This window comes from Fopius arisanus, unplaced genomic scaffold, assembly GCF_000806365.1.
Source record: "Fopius arisanus strain USDA-PBARC FA_bdor unplaced genomic scaffold, ASM80636v1 scaffold00057, whole genome shotgun sequence".
NCBI lineage: Eukaryota > Metazoa > Arthropoda > Insecta > Hymenoptera > Braconidae > Fopius > Fopius arisanus.
In genome coordinates, this window is record NW_011887796.1 from 120,533 (window position 1) to 133,286 (window position 12,754).

A 12,754-nucleotide genomic window follows, 5' to 3' on the forward strand; every position below is an offset into this window, starting at 1 on the left:
CCAAAAACTCCTTTCCCGGGACTCCACTAGCACCCTGGTAAGTACCCGTGCATTAATTAAGTGGAAATGAGTGCGGGAAGTGCAATTTTCGGGCGAATATATGTCGCGAACACGTGCAATGGCAAATGGCGTCGTTACCTCGCGATATGACGCCATACGGGAAACTCATGGTTGAGAAAGCCAAAAGGCCTCTCTCAACGGCTACCTACATTCCCTAATGCTACCTGATGCTCCCTCGTGTTACCCAACAGGTATCTAATCATTTTAAACAGGGTTGTGGAATTTAGTTTCGACACGAAAAGGCGAAATATACGGGATGAGGCATTCCACGCGGCTCGGAATACCCCTCTCCCATGCGACCTATGGCTGCCTATTTTCTACGCTCTCTAACACTAATTATTCGATACATGCTACCTACTTTATTGGGTTTTCCGGGCTCATCCGAAGGGCTCAGGAATAGACCCCGCTATCTAATAATTTTTGCCGCCGAGATTTAACTTCAATTGCTACCTTTTCATAAAAATTATCGTCAACCTTCCATTCAATTTATTGCTACCGTTACGTTAAAAATTTTATTGCTACCTTTCATTAAAAACTTCGGCTACTTTCGCGAGGCTGGATCAATTTCTCTGGGTGATGCAATAATGCTCCCCGAGACGGCATTGTCCGCCATTTTGTGGATTCCGGTTGGGCATGGGGACGCTATCTCTTAGTTAATTAATTTTCATGGTTGGAATCCACAAAAGCTATCAGGCTACCTCTCACGAATTAGGATTACGTTTATATGGTTACGCAATTAATTAACCAATTAATCCGATTAATTATTGGCAGTCCCGGCGACGCCATCGGATGCATAATTAATTAAGTCGTGAGGGAAATATTTAGCTGATTAATTAATAGTTCGCCGTCCAGACCGGTAAAACCGTTGAGTCACGCATTAATCCCTCAATAATTAAACGGGAAATGTTGGGCACGGCTACCTGCCCCACCACGGTTGTTGATTTAGCCCGTGATCGGAAAAGTTTATACCAAACCCCTAAATTACGCTACCTAAGCAGGGGAACAGGCTACCTATACATTCCCCAGGGTCTGAGGCCCTTTCCGTAATTTTCAATATTTCGATTTGCTACCTGTACGGATATTTACCCCGCGGACCCTATTGATTTAGATAATCGGTATTGAGTAGGCTACCTAACCGGGAAAACACGTTACCTAAGGGCTCCCTGCCTCGGAGGACCCAAACGCTACCTTGAAATTTTACTACACCCCCGGCGTGGTGGTGGCCCCGTAGGTAAAACAGATTTTGGTTAGAGACCCCGATTCCTCTCCCAAAGCCCCGGATAACGCTACCTAACGCGGCAACTAAGCTACCGAATGACCCCCATACCTGCGGCCCATTTCCGCTACCGAAATCATCGTCACGCTACCTCAACCGCTACCTAACCGACAAATATTCCTGATTTAAGAAATTAGTCAGAAACGGGCCACCAGATTGAATGAAGTCGTTACCGAACGATCAAATAATGCTACCTAATAGAATTTGTACCTTAGCAACTGATCGGTAGGAATTATAAGGTCGTATCTCTCTCTCTCGCTCGAACCCGATTAGACTCCCCTGCAGTTTCCTGTCTTTCCCACCTGGATAACATAAGTATATTTAATAAAATTAAAAGCTATTCTCTCTTCCTTATTGCCCCATAGAACTCCCGTTTATCATTACTCCCCTTATATTTCATTAAAGTTAAATTCTTCCCTTTTGGGCGAATGCCGGTCATATGAAAAATGGAGACTGAGCAATCTATATTAATTATAAGTTTCCTAATAGACAATATTTATTTTTTTTCTCTGGTCAATAGTGGAACAAGTAAGGATATTTCCGATTGGTTTTATTTCTCCTACCCGAATCCCCGTCCCTATAAATACCCAAATAGTTTAGGTCAGGTTCTTGATCTTATTTCGAATTTTGGATAATTGATGCTCTCGTCCACGAATCCACCCCTCTCTCCGCGACCCGCACACTGAGCAACCGAGTAGTCTGGTACCCTCGTACCTCCCCGACTCTAGGTTTAGTTTCTGTCGATAGGAAATTCTGGGGATGATCAGTGAAAAATTGAGTTTTGAATACGGTTAGAGTTACGGTTGCGGTTCGTCGATTCCGCGTAGCTAAAAATCGGCTGGCGCCCTAAACACATTTTTAAGGATTGGAATGAGCTGCTGATCACCCCCGGAGCTTCGTTTAGATTTTTACGGTTTTGTCAATCCAGAGTCGTCGGGCTCGGGATTGCGAGAACGAAGGTAATGGTTTTGGCCGTGTTTTAGGATATCGATAAAATTGGGTTAGCGTTTTGAGTATTTGGTGAGGCCATAGACGAAAAATCGTTACAATACTATTAATTCTTCATCTCAGTCAGGTCACAACGTTGATAACCATCAAAGAAATATGTTATTCGACATTTCTGAATCAGATTCTACATGGACAAATAATGGGGAGTATCTTGAGAATCCAGAATCATCCTCTGATGGGGAGATGGACAACTCATCATCTGATAATGAACAAGATGAAGACAAATTGCGGCCAGCCAGTGTTAACGAAAGTGACGTTGAAATAACCGACGATGATTTTTATGAAGAATATAATATGATCGAACAGTTACGCGAATGGGCGCTTAGCAATTCTTGAATTACCTTAACGTTGATTACCGAGCTGCTTCTAACATTGCGTCGATTATTGCCCCAGCTACCAAAATGTGCTCAAACTTTTCTAAAAACGACTGAAGCAAAATATCATATTACCACTAACGAGGTAGATGGCAGTGAATTTGTTTACTTTGGTTTAATGGAACAGGTGAAAACCATGGTGTATCCTCTTTTGCATCCTGATAAGACCATATACCTGGTGATAAACGTTGATGGGCTTCGATTATTCCACTCAAGTTGTAAACAGTTTTGGCCGATTCTCTGTATGATTTATTCTCAAAGGAATTATTACAAACCTTTTCCAGTTGTAATTCATTCAGGAATTATTAAACCAAATGATGTCGGTAAGTTCCTGGCAGAATTTGTGGAAGAAATCAATAAAGTGCAATGCGATGGACTGCTGATCGACAATCAGAAATTCAATGGTTGTATCAAATGCTTCGTATGTGATCGCCCGGCTCGATCGTTCTTAAAAGCTATAAAAAACCATGGAGCTTATTGGGCATGTGAAAGATGCAACGTACATGGAAAACGCATTGATGGAAGGACAACGTATCCTTGGAATGAGTTAACAGAAGAAAGGAATGATGATTCATTCCGTAAGCAAACCAATGTTGAACATCACAATGGTCACTCTCCTCTACTCAATATCAGGCCTCCAATTGATATGATTATATCCTTCATCTTGGACTTCATGCACTTAGTTTGCCTTGATGTTATGAAGAAATTGCTGGGGTATTGGGTGCATGGTAAGAAAACGCGTTTAAGCTGCACTGGTTGGGTTGGACTCTCCGACATATTATTGAAATTACAAAATCAAATACCGCGTGAATTCCAACGCACTACTTGTTCGCTGACTGAAATCTCAAATTTTAAAACTACGGAATTCAAATTTATTCTCCTGTATGCAGGCCCGATCATTTTCAAGAAAATTCTGCCACCAATTATGTACAAACACTTTCTCCTCCTCCGTGTAGTATGTCGAATATTATGCTCGAAAGCCAAAGCTCGTGTCGAATGTGCAAATGCTAAACGTTTGTTGGTAAAATTCGTATCTCTCATGCCTCGAATTTATGGTGCTGCCAGTCTCATTGGTAATGTACATAGCCTGATACATCTGGCCGATGATGTTTACCACATGGATTCATCTCTTTCCAACATCACGGCATTTCCCTTCGAAAATACACTTGGGGAGATAAAACAGCTTTTACGCCAAGGTAATTGACCTCTGGCCCAAATCTGCAGGCGATTGCATGAGAATTTTCGTGCTAACTCGAAACGAGCAATACTGGGCCCAACAATACGAATCGAGAGACAACTTCTGCCTGATACCACTGGGAAAATCATTGTGAAACGAGTGAAATACCATGACGTGACATTGACCGATAAATCTCCAAATAACACAGTTCTTTTACAAAATAAGACACTCCTCCAGATCGATGAAATGTTTATTCCACCATATTCCAAAAATATATACATCTCCGGAACTCTTTTACGGAAAAAGGAATCTCTGTTTTCTTTTCCATGTGACTCAGAAGCATTGCATATGTGGACTGTTGTTAGAAAAGAACGTGTCGCACACCCCTACGTATTAAATCAAGTTTTACAAAAAATGGTGACTCTTGAAGTGAAACGGGGCGGTAAACATAAAATTTATGTAATGCCACTTCTCCACATGTAATGATGAATATTGGAATGCGCCATGAAAGAGAAATTGTAGGAGTAGATTGTTCTGTCTTCATTTTTAATTAAAAATCTATATCTCATGAATGTACCCCATATCACATTTTAAATTATTCATTCCATTTCGCACGCGTAACACATGCGTGGAACATTAATATGGCTGTTCACTGGGCGAGACGACTCGATGGTGTGACTTACAATTGTGACGTTTATTGATCTATTATAGAGTTAATTTTCCAACACTCGATATTTTGTTCAACTTGTTCAATTGAAATTATAAAAACGATTCATTGTAATATTTACCCCAGAAGCATGCAAAAATCAACTTGGTCATTGTTGGAGACGTTAGTCTGATAACGTATCCCTTGTTATTAGCACCAACGGATCCATGCATTATTTATACATATTCTTAATAGCAAGAAAATTTTAATAATTCATATTTCAATGAGTGATTTTTGAGAAAAATTATTTCGTCGTAAATAAATTATGCACATGCGCATTGAGTTGACCATCGGTGCCGGCGACTGAAATACACATCAAAATGGTGGACTCTAGATTCCGGCGTGTGTGATGAAACAAATGTTCATTACGTAGTAGTGTCACCCCGATGATTTTGTCATTTCCGTCCTGGAATAAGCTCAATACAAATTCTGCCGAATTCTTCACATCGTGATATATAACAACTGTAACTGGACAATTTCGGATTCTCATTTGTGATTATTCGTAAGTGAATCAGTTTGTGTGGTTTGGCATTACCCTGGCAATCGTAAAGCCCCATAGTAGCCCCGTATTTACGGGGCAGGCATGGGGCAGCTACTTCGGGCTCAAAAGGCGTAAAAGTTATTAAAAAACAAGATAGGCGTGCATAAATTAATGAAATCGTGATATTTGCAATGTTAATTGAATAGAAAATGATGAATAAATGATGATAATCATTAGTGTATTGGGGAGCCGAATGAGTCTGGAGGGAAATTGCCGGGAGATGGCAATCGTATATGTCTCCCGCAGAATTCGAACTGCTGCGCAATTACCATTAAAATAACCCAAAAAAAAATTGAAATAAAAATGCTCCACTTACTTTTTGTTATCGATAATTAATTGGAGGGGGATGTAGATGCATTTCCACCCCCACACCCCCATTTCAAAATGACCGACACGGTCATCGAACAATGTCAAGAGACAAATGTATTGTGACGTATTTTCGCTCTCCGCGGAAGAAGAGGGAAATATACGCAGCCCTCGACGCCCAACCTCGAACGACAAAATGTTAGCGCGCCAGGACGTTTTTTAGCAAAAACGGCCAAAAATCGAAATTACCAATTAACAATAAGGACAGTTGCCAACTAGCCAGTATAACAACCGCGGAGGCGGCTGGGTTCCGAATACTGCCCTAGGATTCTGAAATGGCTGGGTTATTTTAATTCAAAATTAATTCCATGTTTGTGGGGTAACAAATTTTTGATTTAATAATATTATAAGTTATCGGAACCAAATAAAGTATCTCAAAAACCCCGTCTTACTCTCAGCCATGGGATGACGCTGTCCTCGGTCACAAAGAAAATAAATTAATTAACAAAGACACAAACAAATAATTTACAAACAAATACACAAACAAAACAAAACCATGAGCCAATAAGTAAAATTACTAGTCGAAAATAACAAGTCAGAGTAAATCAAAAATGCTACGCTCAGGATTCTAAGAAGTCGATAAAACAGCTAGTAATTGTTAAGTCAGAAATTTCATACGGTGACGGCATCTACATTTACCACAAGGACCAAGCGTGTCCACTCATACAATAAAACGAAGCGAGTTAAGCAATTGAGAGGGGAATTGCCTCGAGAGAACGTAAACAAACGTCGAAAGTAACCGAAAGGGTTACCGGCAAAACACGAATCTCGAACGTCGACAGACGTTGCAATTCCATTTCCAATGCTAAAAAGATAAATTTTATTAAATAAAATTCAATCAAAAGTATTTGTGGCTTTACAGGCCATGATAATATCAATTAAAACCTCGAGGATAACAACACTGACCTCGAGATTATACTACTTCGCCAGACAAAAGAAAATCGATAATAGAGGCAAAAATAAATTCCAAAAAATAATTTAGGAGAGAGGCAAGAGTCGTTAAATTACTCAGTTAAGACCACGATATTTCTAAGTCAAGGAAAACTCAATATCATAACGAGTCATTGAAATTTAACGTTAACAAAATTATAATGACTCTACCAAACGAGACTAACCAAACCAGAAATCGGAATACTCGAAAATCGCGTCAATGCCATGGACAATGAGTTCAATAATTAACAAGAACGAGAGATTCAAAAATGCTTCGAAATATAATAAACACTTTTTAATAAATCCACCTCTCACCGAAGTTTATTAAATGAGGTCCCAGAGCAGTGAGGAATCTCCCAGACTCGTCTATATCCTCCGTGGTCTTTTCCCTTCGCCCGAGAACGTCTTCACAAAAAACAAAATGTACAACTAATAGTTTTGCTGTCACTGGTCCAGCGTCCAAACGAGAAGTGTTCGTTAACGGCGTAGCGACTATGCTCAACAGGTGACAAAATCAGACAACGACTTGATTGGTCCGTCACCTTCGCGAGACTATCCGATTGCCCAATATTAATGTCGCCGAAGGTAACAGAGGATTTTTCAAGAATAAATCCATATTTGAGCCCAACATTCTAATAAAATTAATAGTTGGACTCCCTTAATTGACAATAAAAAATCATGACAACAATTCGTAACATTTTCAAGAGTCTCGCAAAATAACAAAATATATAGCATAGATTTTAACGTTGTATAGATTCGCCGTGAAGTTTGAATTGTGAGTCCCATAATTTGCGGGCTCGGACGCTGGCGCCATCGCTCGATTCCTTCGTGCAACTCCTCGTGTGTGGCGAAAATCCCAAAAATATCCTTCGAAAACTCGTGCTTCTCCATCCAGACTAAAATTGCGAGAGCACTTTCAAAAAGTCCCACGATGAGTCCGAAATGAGCGATGAAACGTAACTCGATACAATAAAAAAAAAATAACAAACGACAAAACAAAATCCAAGAGATTGAAGAAAAGACAGACTCTTACCTCGCATATGATATACTTCTCGTCTGGACATCTCATAAACCAACGAACGGTCGAAACAAAAATACCACGTTACAGTATAAATCGATTGAGGGGGGGAATTCGAATGGATCTATCCCCATAAAATTCAACCCGATTTTTACCCCTCACTACCCCTCATTCAAAATGACCCACACGGTCATCGAAAAATATCAAGAGACAAATGTATAAATCGATGAAGGGGGGAAATTCGAATCGATCTATCGCCGTAAAATTCAACCCGATTTTTACCCCTCATTACCCCTCATTCAAAATGATCGACACGTTCATCGAAAAATGTCAAGAGACGAATGTATAAATCGATGAAGGGGGAAATTCGAATCGATCTATCCCCATAAAATTCAACCCCATTTTCACCCCTGACTATCCCTCACTCAAAATGACTCACATGGTGAACGAAAAATGTCAAGAGACAAATGTATAAATCAATGAAGGAGGGAAATTCGAATCGATCTATCCGTATAAAATGCAACCCCATTTTCTGCCCTGACTACCCCTCATTCAAAATGACCCACAGGGTCATCGAAAAATGTCAAAAGACGAATGTATAAATCGATTTAGGGCGGAAATTCAAATCGATCTGGGTGTATCAAATTCAACCCCATTTTCACCCCTCACTACCCCCTTCCAAAGTGATCGACGGGGTCACCAAATACCGTCTGTAGACATATAGCATGGGAAACAATGAAGAGTTGTGGATGGAATGAGTGTGTCAGGGTGAAATACTGGTCGATGATGGGATGAGTGCATGGGGTAAAATGAATTGTTGAGTGTTGGATGAGTGTGTCAGGGTGAAATGGGGATTGATAGTGCGATGAGTCATGGGCAAAATCCCCATTTCTGCCCGCCACACTCATCCCACCGTTAAGCCCCCATTTTTTCCCATCTACTCATTCCACAATCAACCCTCATTGTTTCCATGACTGATCCCACCATCAACCCCCATTTCACCCTGACACACTCACCCCAGCCTCAACTCCCACTTGACCCTAACACAATCATTCTACGGTCAAGCCCCCATTTTGTCCCATCCACTCATCCCACCATCAACCCTCATTTCTTCCAATGACTCGTCCCACTATCAACCTCCATTTCACCCTGACACACTTACCCCAGCCTCAACTCTGCATTTCTTCCAATGCACTCATCCCACCGTTAACCCTCATTTTCCCCATGACTCATTCCACCCTCAACCATCATTTTTGCCGAATGAATTCATCCCACCATGAACCTCCTTTGCACCCTGGCACACTCTTCCCACCCTCAACCCCTAATTTTTTTCCAATGCACTCAGTTCACCCTTCTATTTTTATTTTTTTCCAATTCACTGATTGGACTCCGCAACTCCGTTTAATCATTCCGTGAATCAATCTACATACACCTGTGGACCCTTTTTCACCCCGTCGGCCATCTTTAAAGAGGGTTAGTGATGGTGGAAAACAAAGGTTAAAAGTTGGAGGTACAGATCGATTCAAAATCACCCCCTGAGTCGATTTACCCACCCCTGTGGAGACATTTTTTTTTACCCCGTCGGCCATCTCAAAAGAGAGTTAGTGAGGGTGGAAAAAAAACGTCGAAATTTATAGGTACAGATCGACTCAGAATCATCCCCTGAGTCGATTTACCCACCTCTGTAAAGACGTTTTTTTTTTACTCCATCGGTCATTTTGAAGAAGGGTTAATGAAGGTGAAAAAAAAGGTCGAAATTCATAGGTACAGATCGACTCAGAAACACCCCCTGAGTCGATTTACCCACCCCTGTAAAGACTTTTTTTTACCCCGCCGGCCATCTCAAGAGGGTGAGTGAGGGTGGAAAAAAAATGTCGAAATTTATAGGTACAGATCGACTCAGGATCACCCCCTGAGTCGATTTACCCACCCCTGTAAACACTTTTTTTTACCCCATCGGCCATCTCAAGAGGGTTAGTGCGGGTGGAAAAAAAATATCAAAATCTACAGGTACAGATCAACTCAGAAACACCCCCCGAATCGATTTACCCGCCCCTGTAAAGACTTTTTTTTTTACCCCATCGGCCATCTCAAGAGGATTAGTGAGGATGGAAAAAAAATGTCGAAATTGATAGGTACAGATCGACTGAGAATCACCCCCTGAGTCGATTTACTCACCCTTATAAAGACTTTATTTTTTTACCCCGTCGGTCATTTTGAGGGAGGGTTAGTGAGGGTGAAAAAAAAAAGGTCGAAATTTATAGGTACAGATCGAATCACCCCCTGAGTCGATTTACCCATCTCTGTGGAGAAATTTTTTTTAACCCCTGTACAGACTTTTACCCCGTCGGGCATCTTGGGAATGTGTTAATGAGGGTGTAAAAACCACCCATTTTATCCAGAAGCAGTTTATCCCTTCACCTTAAAACCTCCCAATTTCCTGCAAGCATTCATCCCATTTTCATCCCTTCACTTCACCCCTAACCATGCCTACAAACACCATGTTTATAAACGCACCCCTTTCTCAGTTCCAGTTTCACCCTTCCACCCACCCTCTATCTTGACGCATCTGTCTAACCCCTAGTTTAGAAATTCACCCTTCCAGCACCATTTATTCCTATCCCCCCATTGGGATATTATCCCCCCAAAAGTGCCCCTCCTTCATACGCTCCTGATCACTTCTGCCGTGAAACTCATTTTTGCCTCTCCGAGATTGAGAGGCCACACTATCGCCATCTGTCTAAACTTCGTTGCCCTAAAATTGACAGCTGATCGCTTCGTATTCGCGAAGCTAAATTCCGGGCGTTCAGTGCATCGAATCTTTCCGGGAAAAATCGCGAAAAATGTAATAATTGTGTTCACGGGCCGGTAATTGGGTGTCGCGAGTGAGAAGTGGATGTGTAGATTGTGGGGAGTGTTTTTATTCCGCAGTGATTGAACCGCCATATTTTTCCCCAGACGATCATTGGAGAATTCATTTTGTGAAATCTAGGGGGTTTTTTTGAACGTAATTTACACGTTCATTTCTCAATTTCCCACCCCTGAGACCTAATTACCGGCCCGGCAAAAATAATTATCTGTCGATTGACCCTACCATTATATTTTTTGAGGGCCTACAGGGGCTGGCATTTAGTTACCCGTAAAACGCGTTTTTTCTAGGGATTTTCCTAGGGACATGTCGGGCAAAAATCCCCCCACCCGGGCCTTAACTTCGCGTTTTACCGCCCTCCAATCTTTCATTATCTTTTTATAACCATGCGAGTGGTTTCCACGATAAAAATTTGATCCCAATTTTTTAGTATTTAAAGCTACAAGAGCTTAAAAATATTTCGAGAATATAGTTCATCAAAATCCGCGTCGAAGGCGCGGATTATAATCAAATATGTTGCTACAATGCTTTTCATACCGTGTAGCATATGTTACTTTATACTACGAGGTTCAGCCAAGTGAATACTTGTATTGCCATAGGGCAATAAAAGTACAAGGGAAGGGAGGGTCGATTGACATAAAATATATTTAAACTAACATGATAGAGTTTAAAGAAAGAATAAGGTTTGGTGGAAAGTCCATACGGACCTTAATGCTAAATATTTGTTTAAATTCGACAAACGCTAAATTTTCTGAAAATGTAAAAATGTATTATTTGTGTATTATGTATTATTTATGTTTCTACTACTTTCCGGAAAACCGAAGATGAACAAGTTTTAATAATGGGTGCACAACATTTTGTGCTAATAAACTGCAAGTGATCCAATAAAAAAAAGATTCGTGAAAAAATTTTTATACTGAAATTATGTAAAATAACTTAAGGCCCGGGTGGACTATCTATCGAATGTCGAATGAAAAATTGTTGAAGGGCACTAAAGAACGATATTATTCAAAAGGGATCTACCAAGTTTACGCAAAAATAATAAAAATTACGCAGCTCACTATTGCTCTCCAGAAGATTGCGTGACAGCTAGATGTAATAGTAAACTACGTATTTTTTATTACTTTTTAACACACTTGGTAAGTTCTTTTCAAATTATATCGATCGTTAGCGTCCTTCAATAATTTTTCCTCTTTTTTTTCATTATTTTTTAATGTCCATTCCAGTGCTTCTCGCAACACAAAATTGATCCCAAATTTTAGTATATTTTAGGTTAAAAACATAAACTCTAAACAACGATCTAAGTCAACGTTCGATAGATACTCTACCCGGGCCTTAATGAAAAAATGACGTATTGCATAACGTTTTAAAATTTTCAAATAGTTTTAAGGGAATTAATAACAGATTCATATCATTAAATTTCCTGTGAAAGTTAGTAGCCACAGTGACCTTATCGAACGCAACAGCCTAAGTAGGCAATAAACATTGAAGCAGTTACTTACTTTTCTTTTGAATAACGTAAATTTGGTGGAACAAGCTTCACAAGCCATATCGTTAACCAGTTTGTTGAGAATAATTATATCAAGTAGAGTTTTATAGGTTAGGTCAAGATCCATTCAAACGCTGTGGATTTCACCTTTCTACTATTAAATAAAATCCTCTATTATTTCCAATATATCCAACAATCGGTTGTTTAAAACACTCACAACTCGTTAATCTCGCCGAATCTATAGAAACCGATGAAATAAACAATTGGTCGTGCCTGCGTTAAGCGATCAACTTTGTATAAATGTTCTCCTTGCAACGTTTAATGCGAATTTTCCAATTCCATGCTTATATCGCCTTGCAAATAGGAGTCAAATAATCCAACCTCTTGAAATCGTCGATATTCTCGAATCTTGTTTTTACACTTACAGTAAATTGACAGCCGGGGTGAATCTGGTCACCACACGTAACTGTTTATCCACTAAGTATATTAAGTATAATATTCAACAAGGGCACAGCCGAACGGGAATGAATAGAGGACATTTCTGTGACGTTATTTTCAGTTTGAGTTTGAAGTTGGTATTGTTTGGTCAGAAGATGTAATATTGTTTGCAACAGAGACTGCAAATTCATGTAGATAATAATTAAGAAAGGTGTTCCAATAACCTAACATGATTTGGAATTGAAATGAGACGTCATTGATGACCGTCGTGAGATACGAACAAAACGAACAGTTCGAGAGAAAAAAAAAATTATTTCAATAATTGGTTTTAAAATGCCTATTGTTCATGACCGTCGGTCGAAAATATATGAAAGAGGCAGTAAAAAATTGTACCGCTGTCTACAAAGCGGATTGAATAAAGTAGAGGCTCAGGGGAGGAATTCTGCGCGTTTTATGGTGACTGGTAGTTGGCACCACATAATTGAAAATTCATTAGTTTTTT